This window comes from Mustelus asterias, chromosome 17, assembly GCF_964213995.1.
Source record: "Mustelus asterias chromosome 17, sMusAst1.hap1.1, whole genome shotgun sequence".
NCBI lineage: Eukaryota > Metazoa > Chordata > Chondrichthyes > Carcharhiniformes > Triakidae > Mustelus > Mustelus asterias.
The window spans coordinates 66675000-66693097 of NC_135817.1; the positions used below are offsets into that span (position 1 = coordinate 66675000).

Here is an 18098-nt window from a genome sequence, read left to right on the forward strand (position 1 = left end):
TCTTTTCAAATATGGAAAAATTAATAACGTACATACTCTCCCATTGTTCGGCAACTTATTTTTGGTAGAACTATTTTTTCAGACTACTACGAATCATTAAACTGATCTTTTACAATTTATTTAGAGTCCAACTTCAGGCCTAGGGCTTTGTACCTTTGTAAGATGTTTGCTAATGTAAAACCCTTCGTGTTCACAGCCAAGGAGGGTGAGATACCAGCTCCTGAATACTAATTTGCTCGCAGGCCTGTCAGTGAACCTGACTACTTCACCAATCTCCCGTGGGCTATGAATTTTAAAAAGACACTTCTGCAACTTGCAAAATGAATGCAGGCTGTCTTTGCTAACAGGCCTGAAATAGGACAATTGACCACATAAGTTTCAAGCCAATTGTGAGCTTTTTTAAAAATTGATTCGTGAGACAAGGACATCGCTGGCTGGCCAGCATTTATTGCCCATCCCTAATTGCCCTCGGAGGGCAGTTGAGAGTCAACCACATTGCTGTGGCTCTGAAGTCACATTTAGGCCAGACCTGGTAAGGATGGCAGATTTCCTTCCCTGAAGGACATTAGTGAACCAGATGGGTTTTTCCAACAATCGGCAATGGTTTCATGGTCATCAGTAGATTCTTAATCCCAGATCCCAAAAGAGAAAACACTGGAAAATCTCAGCAGGTCTGGCAGCATCTGTGAGGAGAGAAAAGAGCTGACGTTTCGAGTCCAAATGACCCTTTGTCAAAGGGTCAAGGCTTTGATGAAGAGTAATCTGGACTCAAAATGTCAGCTCTTTTTTCTCCTTACAGATGCTTGCCAGACCTGCTGAGATTTTCCAGCATTCTCTCTTTTGGTTTCAGATTCCAGTATCTGCAGTAATTTGCTTTTATCTTAATTCCAGATATTTTTTATTGAGTTCAGATTCCATCATTTGCCGTGACGGGATTCGAACCCCGGTCCCCAGAACATTAGCTGAGTTTCTGGATTAATAGTCTAGCGATTATAGCACTAGGCCATTGCTTCCCCTTAACGACTGAACTACGTCATAAATTCACATGTCTGCTTTCGGTCCACACGTCTAATGCCCGTCGTCTATGGCTTTCCCTCCTTATTCTTGAACAGATTCACTTTTATAAAAACATAACCCAATTCCAAACCCTTTCTGTGGAGAAAAAATGAATTTGGATCACTGGAAGTGTCAGGCAGGAAGGGTCCCCATTTCCCAGTAATCCAGATTTTACTGTAGAGAAGGGCAATTAGGGTCGGCCAAGGACAAGGTTTACCAGTGAACATAATTTAGGACTACATCAGTCAGTTCGGGAGGGAAAGGGACTTGCTGCTTTAGTGCCAGCTGTGCAAGATCCACATCCTGTCACCGCACGTACACACTCACTGTAATAATGTGTTTAGAGTTTGTTTACGGTTTAGAATATTTTGTAACCACAGCTTTAAAAGCTAAATTGTGTTTGAGGAAACATAACCATGGCAACCGTCTCAATATCTTCTGAGAAGCGTCTCTGGGAAGACATCTTTTTGCATCCTGTTTTGTAAATAAAATGGATCTGTATGTCCTCATTTCTGCTGAGACCTCCATCCGCGACTGCATGAACTGTGTTCCTTAGTTTGTGCGTTGTTTTTAACATTTTTCACATGCAAACATCTCTCCAGTTGGGGCTTTGTTTAGTTGGATAACTTAACAAGTTTCAGGTGCTCATTAGCTGACATATCGAATATGGCCTGTGAGTTGTGATCCCTCAACTATATTCAAAATTCCTGCCTGAGGTGCTCCCTGATTTCCTTTTGGGCAGGAAATTACTCTTCCTTCCTCCGCCTGAGTCTGATCAGGGACAAACATTCTGTTAGGTGGATGCCGAAGGAGTCTGAGCTGTATTGACAGAACAAAGGTGTTTCTCCAACCTCAACAAAGCTTCTGTGTCTTATGGGACATGTGCATCTGGTAATGTTATGCCTGAGCAAAACATTGCCTAAATAATCTTAGAATAATGGGTGCTTTTTGCATTACTGAACAGGTAAAACAAACTCAGGAATGTTCTACAACTTTTTCACGGATACTGTGAGACAGAATCTCCACTATTGTTTGGATTGATCAGTCAAACTTGATGGATAGCTTGGAACCTCTGTTTTATCATAGAATCCCTACAGTACAGAAGGAGGCCATTCGGCTCCTCGTGTCTGCACCGACAACAATCCCACCCAGGCCCCATCCCTGCAGCCCCATGTATTTAACCTCCTAGACCCTATGACACTAAGGGGCAATTTAGCATGGCCAATGCACTTAACCAACACATCTTTGGACTGTGGGAGGAAACCGGAGCACCCAGGGGAAACCCACTCAGACACGGGAAGAACATGCAGACTCCACACAGACAGTGACCCAAGCCAGGAATCAAACTCGGGTCCCTGACGCTGTGAGGCAGCAGTGCTAACCACTGCCACCGTGCCGCCCCATCAATATTTAGGTGTTTTGAGTAGTGTGTGATTTTCCATCTCTTTCCTGGTTACATTCAGCCAGTCTATTCTGTTGAAATCTGAATGGGAACATTCTATTCAAGGCCATTTGTTGTAATTAGTTATTGTACAATATTTATGATGGTTTAAGTTAATTTTATGTTCCTTTTGAGTATATGGGTGGCACAGTTGGTTAGCACTGCCACTGCACAGCTCCAGAGACCCGGGTTCAATTCCGGCCATGGGTAACTATCTGTGTGGAATTTACACATTCTCCCCGTGTCTGCGTGGGTTTCCTCCGGGTGCTCCAGTTTCCTCCCAGAGTCCAAAGAAGTGCGAATTAGGTGGATTGGCCATGCTAAATTGCCCCTTCATGTCCCAAGATGGATTAGCCACGGGAAATGTGTGTGGTCAAGGGGATAGGGTGGGGGAGAAGGCTTGACTCTGTCAGAGAGTCAGTGCAGACTTGATGGGCCGAATGGCCTCATTCTGCACTGCACAATGCTTCTTTTTGGTCTTTATTCTCACAACGACAACATCTTTTAAAAAGCCCCATCCACCCACCTATGAGTTCATCTCTTGTCAGGCTTCTCTGAATAGCGTTCCAATTGTTAGCTATTTTTATTCATTTCTTCTTGTGCTTGGGTTTTCATCAAATAAAAGTGCACCACCAATGCATTACCTCAGGAAAGGTGTCTAGGTGCTGTACAATACGAACTTGGAAAGGAATGGCATGGGGATAATGTTATAATGTCATCTGTATCAAATTGCCTAAAGGGTTAGCATCATCTCATCTGGGTTTAATTCTTCACTATGTGGGAGGGAATTTCATTCAAAGAAGGAAGATTACCCTACAGATTAGACACCCTTTATAGATATCTGGGAATGGGAAAATGCTGGAATTAATTGGAGTTGAAATTCCATTAGCTTTGAGAGTGACTCTCTCGTGGTATATGCATAGCCTTTGAAGGTCAAAATTAAGTTGCAGGCCTGTGACTCATCCATATTTTGTAATCTATATTATAAACTCAGTCAAATGCTAACCATGTTAAAAATTAAACAAAAAAGTGGAAAAATTACTTCAAAGAAGCTCTGTACCATCACCATAGATTAAAACTGTCATCCCACTCACAAATTACTCTGTTACTGCGGTTCAATTTTAAAAAAAAATTGGAATAATTGACGCAATGTTTATCCAATAATGCTATGCTAATAGATAAATGAATATCAGTGGAGTTTTTAGATCTGGCTATCCCATTTGAATTTTGCCAATGTACAATTTGAAAAAAAAAATTGGAAAAAGCAATACAAACAAGAGTGAAACCAAAAGAGTAAATGCTGGAAAATCTCAGCATCTGTAAGGAGAGAAAAGAGCTGATGTTTCGAGTCCAGATGCACAAAAGTGATCCTGCCATAGTATAAAGGGTTAATAGCTGGGATATGGTAATATATGATGTAAATGATAACGTACCACTGACATCAGTCAAACATGTGTTAGATTCTTTTGTGTGTGTGAGAGACAGAGAGAAAGGTTGGAACACCATGCCTTGGAACAAACATGCCTACTCTGCAATCTGTTATGGTGTAGTATGAACAAACAGGTGTCAAGCAGATACCAGAGCATGTCTACAGTTTGTCTACTGTCCAAGTTCCGTGCCTAGAGTCCAAGATAGAAGGATTATCTCAGAACATGGTTGCAGCTGGGCACAGCTGGCCCCAACTACCTCACAGCGCCAGGGGCCCGGGTTCGATTCCAGTCTTGGGTGACTGTCTGTGTCGAGTTTGCATGTTCTCCCCGTGTCTCCCAGGGTTTCCTCCGGGTGCTCCGGTTTCCTCCCACTGTCTAAAAGAAGTGCTGGTTAGGTGCATTGGCCATGCTAAATTCTCCCTCAGTGTCCCTGAACAGGCGCCGGAGTGTGGTGACTAGGGGATTTTCACAGTAATTTAATTGCAGTATTAATATAAGCCTACTCATGACAACAGTAAAGAAACTTTTAAAAAAAACTGTGGAGACATTAATGGACATGGATCAGTCTTTTAGTCTTTATTGCCCTTTCAGTTATCCTGAAACCTACACTCTGCTCCTAGCAATGTTGCTGAAGTGCTGTCCTATTCTGCAGATGATGATATCCTACCCGATGCAGAAGAGCTTCTTGATGTCAAGAAGTCTACCCTAAGGGCCGAGCATGCTATGGGAGGTTGAATTCCCCAGCACTGTGACTTGGGGAGCTGAAGAGTAGGAGTTGGGATTGGGTAGAATCTGTAGTTGTTGGAAGGGAGTCACAGAAAAGGAATGTAAATGGTTGAAGACATTGAGCTGAATCTTCCGGCCCTTTCCGCTGGGGAAATCTTCTATCCAAACAATAGTGACCGCTTGCACTGGGTACCCCAGTGGTATGGCCAACAAGCAACCCCAAATGTGTTTGCCATTCATGGGACCAGAATGTCTCATGCCTCCCAATGGGGAGCTACTTCAACACTGAGAAATGCACCACAGAGGGGCCAGAAAATTCTGCCCTACTGCGTTGCTGTTGAAAATGGGGCAGTAGCTTGGGAGGGAGAGGTGTCATGTAACAGGTCAACAGATGAGACATGTTAATGTATGACATGGATGATGGTGTACCACTGAGATCAGTCAATCATGTGTTGGACTCTCAGGAGTGGTTGGAACACTATGACTAGGAGAAAGTCCCCGGGGCGGCACGGTGGCACAGTGCTTAGCAGTGCTACCTCACAATGCCAGGGACCTGGGTTCGATTCCCGGCTTGGGCCACTGTCTGTGTGGAGTTTGCAGGTTCTCCCTGTGTCTGCGTGGGTTTCCTCCAGGTGCGCCGGTTTCCTCCCACCGTCTGAAAGATGTGCTGGTTAGGTGCATTGACCCGAACAGGCGCCGGAATGTGGCGACTAGGGAATTTTCACAGTAACTTCATTGTAGCGTTAATGTAAGCCTTACTTGTGACTAATAAATAAACTTTACTTTTAAAAGTGTCCACTCTGAAATTAGATGTAATACTAATAAGCAAGTGTTAAGCAGGTATTGGAGTATGTCTTCAGTCTGTCTACTGATCAAGTCCCACACCTGGAGTCCAAGATACAAGGACCCAATCTCAGGACTCCTGTCATATTCTAAATTTTCAAAGTGTTGGGAACCAGATGCAAATCTGCAACTTCAGCAAAGTTCTAATAACCCAAAACTAATGGTAATGTGAAGTTTAAAAGAAAAACATAGCAATTTTGCATCCTGTAAAGGGAACCATTCAGCTTGTTGCACCTTTGACAACTCTACCCACCTGATTGTGTTCCCCATCATTCCATCTCTTTTCCAAATATCGGTCCCAGACCCCTGCTGTTATAAAAATATTCTGACAAAATCTTACTTCAGTTGTTTGGTGGTGATCTGAAATGTATCAATGCACTGACTAATGGAAGTTGTTTTATCCCATGTTACAAATTTCGTGTCCACTCTAGCGTTAGTGACGCTAGTTACTACTATAAAGGCTGAAACCTCTTGCCTAAGAACTTAAGAAATAGGTGCATTCACCCCTTGAGCCTGCTACACCATTCAATAAGATTATGGTTGACATGATTGTGGCCTCAATGCTACTTCCCTCCCTGCACCCCCCCCCCCCCCATAACTCTTGACCACATAGTCAACTAACAATTTGTCTAGCTCAGCCTTGAATGTATTCAATGACCCAGCCTCCCTTGCTCGCTGCAGAAGAGAGTTCCAAAGACTACTGACCCTCTGAGAGAAGAAGTTCCTCCTCATCTCGCTCTTGAATGAAGACTCTTTGGGCGGGACTTTACAGTCTCGCTCATCCCGAAACCGTAAAATCCTGCCTGAGGTCAACGAACCTTCCCAGTGTCCGCCCCTCGCCCGCTCTGATTCCCGGGGCAGGCGGGGCGGTACAATTCCGGCCTTTAGTTTCAAACTGTGCATCCTAGTTCTAGATTTCCCCCGCAAGAGAAAATATCCTTTCAGCATCTGCCCTGTCAAACCCCGTCAGAATCGGTTGCTTCAATAAGCTCAAGTGCCTGGTTTGTATTGCCTAATTTGTAAAATGCAGATCGTGCATGAGTAACTTAGTTACAGATTTGAGGAAAACATTGTGTTAATGAATGTTGTATATATCATTTATCAGAAGGCATTTGATAAAGCTCTGCATAATGTACTTGTTAGAAACATACAGTACTTTGGGGTGGTCAATGCCTGTATTTTTAAGGAATTTTCCTCTAATTTAAACCTTTTGCCTTTTGTTCTTTATTTCTAGGACAGTCTGTGGGAAATTGAGCCTCGGAGCCTTGAGCTGTGATTTGAGCGGGCATCTGCAAGATCGTGTGTTGGCCAGCAAAGAGGTTGTTGTGACCCTGCAAGATAAGTTGTAAGTTTGAATTGCGTTAAACCTCCCACACCCCTAATGGTAACCAGGAACCCCATCCCTATCCTCCTCACCTTCATGCTCACCAATGCCCACCCCACTTATCATCAGAAATAATATCCTCCAACTCCCACACGTCCCCAAATTGGCCACCAGAATCTGCCCTTCCCACCCAGTTCCACTGTCAAAGAGTGCCTTATTTTATTTCACTTGAGTTAGGAATAGAAATCATAGAACCCTACAGTGCAGAAACAGGCCATTCGGCCCATCAAGTCTGCACCGACCACAATCCCACCCAGGCCCTACCCCCATACATTTACCCGCTAATCCCTCTAACCTACACATCTCAGGACACTAAGGGGCAATTTTAGCATGGCCAATCAACCTAACCCGCACATCTTTGGACTGTGGGAGGAAACCGGAGCACCTGGAGGAAACCCACGCAGACACGAGGAGAATGTGCAAACTCCACACAGACAGTGACCCAAGCCGGGAATCGAACCCAGGTCCCTGGAGCTGTGAAGCAGCAGTGCTAACCACTGTGCTACCGTGCCGCCCCTGAGTTGGTCACCCAAAACATGTTTAGGAAGGATATCTTCCTACAAGTGGAGTGGATGCATGAAAATGGTTCAGGAACGAGTTACTTCAGTTAAATAAATAAGTTGGAGACATTAGAACGGCTCTCGTTGGGGAAGAGAGGGGTGAGAGGCTATCCTGGCTATCCGACAGGAAGCAAAGAGTCGGAATAAATGGGTGTTTTTCTGGTTGGAGGAAGGTAACTAGTGGCGTGCCGCAGGGATCGGTACTCGGGCCGCAACTGTTTACCATTTATATAGATGATCTGGAGGAGGGGACGGAGTGTAGGGTAACGAAGTTTGCAGACGACACAAAGATAAGTGGAAAAGTGAATCGTGTGGAGGACGGAGAAGATCTGCAGAGAGATTTGGACAGGCTGAGTGAGTGGGCGAGGATATGGCAAATGGAGTATAACGTTGAGAAATGCGAGGTTATACACTTTGGAGGAAATAATAACAAATGGGATTACTATCTCAATGGAAACAAATTAAAACATGCTACCGTGCAAAGGGACCTGGGGGTCCTTGTGCATGAGACGCAAAAGCCCAGTCTGCAGGTACAACAGGTGATCAAGAAGGCAAATGGGATGTTGGCCTATATTGCGAGGGGGATAGAATATAAAAGCAGGAATGTCTTGATGCACCTGTACAGGGCATTGGTGAGGCCGCAGCTGGAATACTGTGTGCAGTATTGGTCCCCTTATATGAGGAAGGATATATTGGCATTGGAGGGAGTGCAGAGAAGGTTCACCAGGTTGATACCGGAGATGAGGGGTTTGGATTATGAGGAGAGGCTGAGGAGATTGGGTTTGTACTCGTTGGAGTTTAGAAGGATGAGGGGGGATCTTATGGAGACTTATAAGATAATGCGGGGGCTGGATAGGGTGGAGGCGGAGAGATTCTTTCCACTTAGTAAGGAAGTTAAAACTAGAGGACACAGCCTCAAAATAAAGGGGGGTCGGTTTAAGACAGAGTTGAGGAGGAACTTCTTCTCCCAGAGGGTGGTGAATCTCTGGAATTCTCTGCCCACTGAGGTGGTGGAGGCTACCTCGCTGAATATGTTTAAAGCGCGGATGGATGGATTCCTGAGCGGTAAGGGAATTAAGGGTTATGGGGATCAGGCGGGTAAGTGGTACTGATCCACGTCAGATCAGCCATGATCTTATTGAATGGCGGGGCAGGCTCGAGGGGCTAGATGGCCTACTCCTGCTCCTATTTCTTATGTTCTTATGTTCTTATGAGAGGAGATTTGATCGAGGGGTCTGGACAGAGTAGACAGGGAGAAACTGTGCCCGTAGGTGGAAGGATGAAGAATGAGAGGGCACAGGTTTAATGTAATTGGCCAAAAACGCAATGGAGGGGAAAAAAGCTTTCTCATGCACCAAGTGGTTAGGATCTGGAATGCATTGCCTGAGAATGTGGTGCAGGGATGTTCAATCGAGGCAGTCAACAGGAATTGGATCATTGGCCAAAAAGGAAAAATGTGCAGGCCAATGGAGAGAAAGCTGGGGATGGCACCACGTGAATTGTTCCTTCAGAAGGCCAGCCGTGACACTATAGGCTGTATGGACACTTACTGTATCATGATCATTCTATAAGGTCTGGTTAAGCAATAGCATAACCCAGAGGTTTATTAGTAGAACCTCCACCCCCCACCCCGCCTCCCCCCTCACCCTTTGTGATCCGAAGTGGATAATGTGTTTTTTTGTACATGCCTTCATGTGCATTCCACCCAGTAAGCTGAAAAACACTCAGTGGGCTAAGGGCAGAACAATGTCTTATTATCCCTTAGCAACACTTGCTACTGATCAGGCGCTTTGCTCCAATTTCATGCCCAGCTGCTTGCTTCCAGCCGTTTGATTCAATGTGATAGTCACATGAAAACGTTGTAATTTCCGGACAGTTGACGGCAACAGGGAAGAAGATTGTACCCTGCCACACAGCAGCAAAAAAAGGTACTGCATATATGAATTGGTCACATTTAATTGGGGAATAATTTCCAATGTTGCAGTATTTTTAGAATCAGTTTGAACACGTGGATTCAGTACTGGGATACTGAGCCAATATGTACAAGTTAATTCCAAAAATAGCACTGAAATGTGGAACATGCAGCATCTCGGGGAAACGTAGCCAGTTTGTGATCTCAAGTAGGAAAAGATTATTGGTGGGAAAATAGTCTAATTATTTATGGTCATATTTCTATATGTTTTAATTTCCATCTGTAGGGTAACATGTAATGTACATTTTTCCTTTTCGGACAATGATGCAACTCCTGTTTAATGTTTGCAGTCCCTTTTAGTACTTTTAGAGTTTTGCTTTTCACAAGAAACTTTATTGGAGCGAGTGCATGAATGAAAGTTGGAACACTGAATTCTTATTTGTCAAAACACATTAAACCCTTTCTTGCTGATAAAGTTTCATTTTTCATAAGCTTTTGTTTTGTAATTTGGGTTCCCTTGACTAACGGATTCAGTTTGTCAAAGATTCAATCGTTACTTATCAGCTAAACAACAGGACATAGAAAATTAACTGCTTGAATTTACATCATGCCTTATCATGTTGCCACTGCCTCAAAGCACACAAAGCATTACAATTAAAAAGGAAATTGTCGCACAGATTTCAACTACAGGCTGGTAGAAATGTAATTGTTACATAAAAGAGTATTATGGCGCAGGAAAAGAATATGTAGCTTTCTTAGCAAAACAGTTGCTTCCGCTCACATTTTATTTTCCAACACAAACGCCTCGGCATGTTCCTGAGGTGGCACGACATGTTCAGTTCAACATCTAACCAAGGCACAACGACCGGTCCTCGGTTCAAACCCCTGGCCAATCAGCTGATCTTACCCAAACTGATTGTCATGAAACTACAAGTAAAGGTTTGACTAAACATTTGAATTGGAAGGTTCACTCTTGCAAAAAAAAATCAATTAAGTTAGGAATTCATTAAAGGCTGTGAATAATCTCGTGGAGTTGGTTGGGTTTTCAGACAATATAATTTACAATTATTTAGCATTTGTTACGTTTGGAATTTCTGACAACTGCCTGGCAGGGGGTAGGGGAGATCTTGCTGTAATTTTAAGTTAAGAATGCTTTCAAGTCGCATGTAATTCTCAAAAGGTTAAATCAGCAGAACTGTGGAAATGTTTTTTAGGATACAAACAAGGTATCTGAATCAGAGCTGGTTTAGAGATTCTACTAAATATTTGTAGCTATTTTCCTTGATTTGCTGGGGAGTTGGGAGGGAGGAGGGGAATATTGTTTATATTCGTGCAGGCATGAGAAGGGGGGAGTTGATTTTGTTGACAGATTTATGGTCAAATCCCGAAGCATTGTTCCAGGAAAAGGCAAAAAAAGGGGAAACGGTCAGTGGGTTAGATTGGTCTAGGGAGGAAGTCTGGCCTAGTGAAGGAAAGTTTATTCATTCCAAACCCATAGCTAGCATCAAAAGGCGGACCAGCAAAAATGAAGAGCGCCTAAAACAGGTGATGAGACAATTATTTTCCTTGTAATCAGAGGAAGGTCCTGTAATTAGTTGAATCAAGGTAAGATTTAATTACATCTATTACTACACATTCACTTGTTGCTCATAGAATAGGTGGCTTAACAGTCCCTGCCCAGTCTGGTCTTGCTAAAATGTTTCAGTCAGATTTAAGTCCAAACGAAGACCTAGAGCCAATCCTTCCACAGGGATGCGGAGCCAATACTGCAAGAATGTAGAAGGTTGCACTGAGTAAAATTGTGGAAGGATGAAAATGATAAATTTGATGCTTTGGAAGTTAGAGTACTGCAACGTAAAACTGTACAAATGGTTATTTCTTTTGCAAGTGAATGGGAATGTGCTTTTTTTCACTGCAATCCTGTTTTTTGGTGGCACAGTGGTTAGCACTGCTGCCTCGCAGCGCCAGGGACTCGGGTTTGATTCACGGCTTGGGTCACTGTCTGTGCGGAGTCTGCACGTTCTCCCCGCATCTGTGTGGGTTTCCTCCGGATGCTCCGGTTTCCCCCCACAGTCCAAAAGACATGCTGGTTAGGTGCATTGGCCATGCTAAATTCTCCCCCAGTGTACCCGAAAAGGCGCTGGAGTGTGGCGACTAGGGTATTTTCACAGTAACTTAATTGCGGTGTTAATGTAAGCCTACTTGTGGCACTAATAGATAAACTTAAACTTTGTATTACAGTATTTTAGTTTGAACAATGAAATGCTGTTCTGGTGTGCATTTATCGACAATGCAGGACACTAGTGTTACTTTTCTTTAAAGGAAATCAAGTAGCTGAAAATTACGGGCAAGGCATTTGCAGCATTTAAATTTTTACAAGACAGCGTTTTAACAATGAGCAGGAAGATGCAATGTTAGTTCATAAATTAGATCCAGAGATTGTCAATCCAGTGTGTGCCTTCACAAGAGCCTTTCACAGAGCATTTCCGTCGTCCTGCAGACTTGAAGAGTTTTTGTCTGGTGAGTATTTGCATGCAGAAGGTACCAGCATTTCTGGAGCATGACTCATTGATTGCAGCCTGCTGGAGGCCTCACTTACTGGGAGTGACCTTCATTTGCAATGGGTGAGAGAGAGTACTTGGAAGTAAACTCTATATATTTCTTTGTGAGAAATATTGAACATAGTTTGAACAGTTCCCACGGCAACACAGAACGCGTGACTTTGGGTTCAAGAACGCAAAAAATGGTGCCTAGGGTACAATTTTCGTTTGTAATGATGTCTGGAGACTGCTGAGATTTTTTTTTAACATGTTTCTTGTTGCCAATAACGGACTCTTCAGGGAACTGCACAGTTTCACTAGTCCGAGAGGGAGGAAAAGAAACCGATCTACCCATTTTACTCGCTCCAGCTCTTGAAGAATAGTGAAGTAAAAGTGGCTCTGAAGATTCATGGACCCAATATCCTGGTGTAAGTGCTAGAATGCACCTGGCATTGACCCCAACAAAGAATGCAAGGTCAGCAAGGGGACACAGAATTGTAATGTTTGGAATGGGCTCCCAAACCACTAGATACACTGACACAGCCTTTGGACTTGCCTTTACCTATTCCTTCAAATACAAAGGTGTCAGTCAGTGATGGGCAACCTAGGCTAGTAAATGGGCTACATGGCTGGCCCTCCTTCATTTCAGTCGCCTACAGGATTGAAATCAGGCCTGTCCACTAACCGTGACCCCATGAATAAGATTAAATACATTTAATACACACCGAATATTTAATAACGAGTGATAGAAAATGCTTCATCATTTATATATTGGTGAAACTATCATCAACTTCAAATGGTAAAACAAAAAAAATATTTACATCTTGGATGCAGAGGGAGTGCACGCCTCTCACAGTCATAGGGTTTACCCTGCTAAACCTTGCAGTCGCAGGGTTTACCCTGCTAAACCTTGCAGTCGCAGGGTTTACCCTGCTAAACCTTGCAGTCGCAGGGTTTACCCTGCTAAACCTTGCAGTCGCAGGGTTTACCCTGCTAAACCTTGCAGTCGCAGGGTTTACCCTGCTAAACCTTGCAGTCGCAGGGTTTACCCTGCTAAACCTTGCAGTCGCAGGGTTTACCCTGCTAAACCTTGCAGTCGCAGGGTTTACCCTGCTAAACCTTGCAGTCGCAGGGTTTACCCTGCTAAACCTTGCAGTCGCAGGGTTTACCCTGCTAAACCTTGCAGTCGCAGGGTTTACCCTGCTAAACCCCCTAGCCTACACATCTTGATTTTGATTTATTATTGTCACATGTATTAGCATACAGTGAAAAGTATTGTTTCTTGCACGCTATACAAAGTATACCGTTCATAGAGAAGGAAAGGAGAGAGTGCAGAATGTAGTGTTACAATTATAGCTAGGGGGTGGAGAAAGATCAACTTAGTGTGAGGTAGGTCCATTCAAAAGTCTGATGGCAGCAGGGAAGAAGCTGTTCTTCAGTCAGTTGGTACGTGACCTCAGACTTTTGTATCTTTTTCCCGATGGAAGAAGGTGGAAGAGAGAATATTCAGGGTGCGTGGGGTCCTTAATTATGTTGGCTGCTTTTCCGAGGCAGCGGGAAGTGTAGACGGGGTCAAAGAATGGAAGGCTGGTTTGCGTGATGGATTGGGCTACATTCACGACCTTTTGTAGTTTCTTGCGGTCTTGGGCAGAGCAGGAGCTATACCAAGCTGTGATACAACCAGAAAGAATGCTTTCTATGGTACATCTATAAATGTTTTGATGAGATTCGTAGCTGACATGCCAAATTTCCTTAGTCTTCTGAGAAAGTAGAGGCATTGGTGGGCTTTCTTAACTATAGTGTCGGCATTGGGGGAGCAGTACAGGTTGTTGGTGATCTGGACACCAAAAAACTTGAAGCTCTCGACCGTTTCTACTTCGTCCCCGTTGATGTAGACAAGGGAATGTTTTCCACTACGCTTCCTGACGTCGATGACAATCTCCTTCATTTTGTTGATATTGAGGGAGAGATTATTGTCGTTGCACCAGTTCACCACATTCTCTATCTCTTTCCTGTACTCTGTTTTGTCATTGTTTGAGATCCAATCTACTATGGTGGTATCGTCAGCAAACTCGAAAATCGAATTGGAGAGGAATTTGGCCGCACAGTGATAGGTGTATAAGGAGTATAGTAGCCTTGTGGGGCACTGGTGTTGAGGATGACCGTGAAGGAGGTGTTGTTGCCTATCCTTACTGATTGTGGTCTGTGAGTTAGGAAGTTCAGGATTCAGTCGCAGAGGGAGGTACCGAGGCCCAGTCCAGGGAGTTTGGAGATGGGTTTCGTAGGAATAATGATGTTGAACGCTGAGCTGTAGTCAATAAACAGAAGTCTGCCATAGGTGTCTTTGTTATCTAGGTGTTCCAGGGTTGAGTGCAGGGTCAGGGAGATGGCATCTGTTGTGAAGCTATTGCGGCAGTAGGTGAACTGTAGTGGATCCAGGCAGTCCGGGAGGCTGGAATTGATTCATGCCTTGACTAATCTTTCAAAGCACTTCACAATGATGGATGTCAGAACCATCGGACGATAGTCATTCAGGCACACTGCTTGGCTTTTCTTTGATACTGGGATTTTGGGACACTCAGGGACAATTTACATAGAAACCCTACAGTACAGAAAGAGGCCATTCGGCCCATCGAGTCTGCACCAACCACAATCCCAGCTAGGCCCTACCCCCATATCCCTACATATTTTACCCACTAATCCCTCTAACCTACACATCTCAGGACACTAAGGGCAATTTTTAGCACGGCCAATCAACCTAACCCGCACATCTTTGGACTGTGGGAGGAAACCGGAGCACCTGGAGGAAACCCACGCAGACACGAGGAGAATGTGCAAACTCCACACAGACAGTGACCCAAGCCGGGAATCGAACCCACTTCCCTGGAGCTGTGAAGCAGCAGTGCTAACCACTGTGCTACCGTGCCGCCCGTTATCCTGAATCCTGAATTTAGCATGCCAGATCCACTGAACCTGCACGTCCTTGGACTGTGGGAGGAAACCAAAGCACCCAGAGCAAATCCACACAGACCTGGGGAGTGTGTGCAATCTTCACAGACAGTCACCCAAGACCAGAATTGAACCTGGATCCCTGGAGCTGTGAGGCAGCAGTGCTAACCACTTTGAGTCAATGTTGAGTACAATCAGCACGTACCTTACTTCACGTGCCCTTGCTTTATGCACGTGTCACTTCAGTCGTCCTGGTAGAAAAAAACAACTACTGACGGGGATCAGCGGAATGTGGCAAACCTGAGTATGAGCAATATTCAACAAAATGGGCTGCACTCAGAACCTAGATGGGCCACATGTGGACCCCTGGGCTTTAGGTTAGAATCATTGAATCCTACAGTGCAGAAGGAGGCCATTTGGCCCATCGAGTCTACACCAACCGCAATCCCACCCAGGTCCTATCCCTGTAACCCCATGCATTTCGTCTAGCCAGTCCCCCTGACGCTAAGGGGCAATTTAACATGGCCAATCCATCTAACCCGCTCACCTTTGGACTGTGGGAGGAAACCGGAGCACCCGGAGGAAACCCACGCAGACACTGGGAGAACGTGCAAACTCCACACAGACAGTGACCCAAGCCAGGAATTGAACCCGGGTCCCTGGCGCTGTAAGGCAGCAGTGCCGCCCACCACTGCTGTAAGTGGTCCATGTGTCTGGTACTGTCTAATTATATTATAGAAGAACTCCGAGGTATATCTTGCTTGTGATCTGAATTGAACAATCTCCAGTCTGTCCAAGGGCAGACAGAAACACATGGGGGAGAAGTCAGATGTGAATCATTAAGCTTTATTTTACAATAAGAGAATGAAGATGCATAGTAAAAGCTGTTTTTAGATCTTGCTCTGAATTAACTCACTAAATAACTCCAATTGTGAACAAAAAGAGAATTTAAAAATGACACCACATTATGCCTATTGGCTTGCTCTGAACATTCCCTGGTCAGCCTTCTGACCATGACCAGTTTGGACTTGAAAAGAGTAGCAACCCCTGCATCACAAAGCTAGGTTTCTTCTCCAGTTCACTGAATGGCTAAGTTTCTCTTTGCCCTTTTCAGCTGGACTTGCTGAAGGTCACGGAAAATCCTTCCAAAAATAAGGGTCAAGTTGAACGTGAAACGTGAACCATCAGCGTAAATGGTCACCATTTGGAAACGTGGAAAAAAACCCCCCTGTACTTCAAATTAAAGCAATGTGTGTCATACTTTATTTGAATAAAATAATTCTACAGGGATAGTTTGAACCACAATCATAATGTTTTAAAAACCATCAAATCCGTTATCTTACACATCCTGGGATTTTCCGCTCCCGTTTGCACTGGGATCGGTGACGGGAGCAGAAAGTATTGTCAGAAGGCAAGAATCACGTTCACAATGACGTGAAACCAGGAAGCGATTGTCTCTTATCCCTGTCAATGGCAGGCCGTGTTTCCCAGCATTCAGTGTTGAGAACCTCATTATAATAAATTAACATATCATTATCACGCCTATATGCCACCCCCCACCCCCCAACACCAAAACTTTCATCTGTGGCGGTGTGATGTCAGAATGGTGTGAAGCACGACTGGCCCCTGAAGGCACGCACAGTGGTTAGCACTGCTGCCTCACAGCGCCAGGGACCCGAGTTCGATTCCCAGCTTGGGCCATTCTCCCTGTGTCTGCGTGGGTTTCCTCTGGGTGCTTCAGTTTCGTCCCACAGTCCAAAGATGTGCAGGTTGGGTGAATTGGCCGTGCCAAATTCTCATTCAGTGTCCCCAAACAGATGCCGGAGTGTGGCGACTCGGGGATTTTCACACTAACTTCATTGCAGTGTTAATGTAAGCCTTACTTGTAAGTAATAAGCTTGGAAGTGAGTCCAACACTCAGTGGGGTGAAGGTAGTGCCAGGGTACTGCCAGCGGATGCAACTGAGTGAAGATTTCCCGGTTTGCTGTGCACTAGAGTCGCCTTTGAAAATGGATCATTGAGTGTCTGATTTAATGGTGGGGTGTAGTGACTCGGAGGCCACCCCCAGCAATACATCGTGGAAGGAACCCTTGACTTCAAATTTTTTTCGAGGTCCAGAACTATATAGGGGGGAAAGCCGCCATTGCAGTGGGCCGTCCAATGCTGCTTATCCCGCCCAACATTGGCCTTTGCCAAGGACTTCATTGAATTCATCTCAAGTCATTTCAGCTATTGCAGAATGATTATTAAGATCTTAATAACATTTCCATTCTGGATCAGATGTGGTGTTTTAGTTTTATAATCATTCCTCCACAACAATTCATCCTCCTCTCCACCCAGCATTTTCTAAATGACCTGAATGTTTGGTTGCTGGGTATGTCGCACTCACGGGTGTTTCCTCCATGTTGCTGATGTGACAAAGTGGGTAATCTTGATTTTGCCGCTGTCTGATCAATGTCAGGACACTGGTATTTTTGACATCAAAATCTTTTGGCAGTCTCTGAACAGTCTCCGCCTTTTTCCTCCACACAAGACACTTTTGTTCCAACTAGCCGTTCTGAAATCTTTGCTGCATTTGATTTGTGTATATGCACATTGTATTTCCAGTGATGAATTAACCATTCCAAGCATTTTTGAGGACCCATTCCAATACCTGCCTCTCAAGATTAGGCTAGTGGCTGGTATCCATTTCCTGCCTCACTCAGTCTTGGATATCTTATTCAGCTTGGTCTCCTCCTCCTCCTATTCCCACACCAGGTTTTCATGACCACTAAATTCTCTTGCTGAGCAGTGCAGTTTATTTTTTATGTCTTTTAAATTCATTTATGGGATATAGGTGTCGCTGTCTAGGCCAACATTCATTACCCAACCCTAGTTTCCCTTCAGGAGGTAGTGGTGAGCTGCCTTCTTTATACGCTGCAGTCCCTGAGGTGTAAGTGCAACCACAGTGCTGTTAGGAAGGGCATTTCAGGACCTTGACCCAGCGACAGTGAAAGAAAAGCTATATATTTCCAAGTCAGGGTGGTGAGTGACTTGGAGGGGAACCTCCAGGAGGTGGTGTTCCCATGTATCTGTTACATGTCCTCTAAGTGGCAGTGGTCGTGAGTTTGGAAGGTGCTGCCTGAGGAACCTTGGTGAGTTTCTGCGGTACATCTTGTAGATGCGGCTGCCACTGTTCACCGGTGGTAGAGGGAGTGAATGTTTGTGGAAAGGGTAGCAATCAAGCAGGCTGCTTTGTCTTGAAGGGTGTTGATTTT

At 44.6% G+C, this 18098-nt stretch overlaps 2 protein-coding genes across 8 annotated transcripts in view; one reads left to right on the plus strand and one right to left on the minus strand.

Annotated features, from left to right (window-relative positions):
• Window positions 1-18098, plus strand: part of cmss1 (cms1 ribosomal small subunit homolog) — a 331630-nt gene that overhangs the window by 111586 nt on the left and 201946 nt on the right. For 3 of the 5 annotated variants that reach the window (XM_078232880.1, XM_078232879.1, XM_078232884.1), the window contains exon 2: window positions 6731-6841. The gene's annotated coding sequence lies outside the window, so the exon portion shown is untranslated. Of the gene's footprint in view, window positions 1-6730; window positions 6842-9177; window positions 9369-17854; window positions 17976-18098 lie in introns of those variants that run through there. The other 2 variants (XM_078232882.1, XM_078232883.1) reach the window with 2 other exon arrangements.
• The window catches only part of filip1l (filamin A interacting protein 1-like), a 253006-nt gene that overhangs the window by 92460 nt on the left and 142448 nt on the right, over window positions 1-18098 (minus strand). The gene's annotated exons all lie outside the window — the stretch shown is intronic.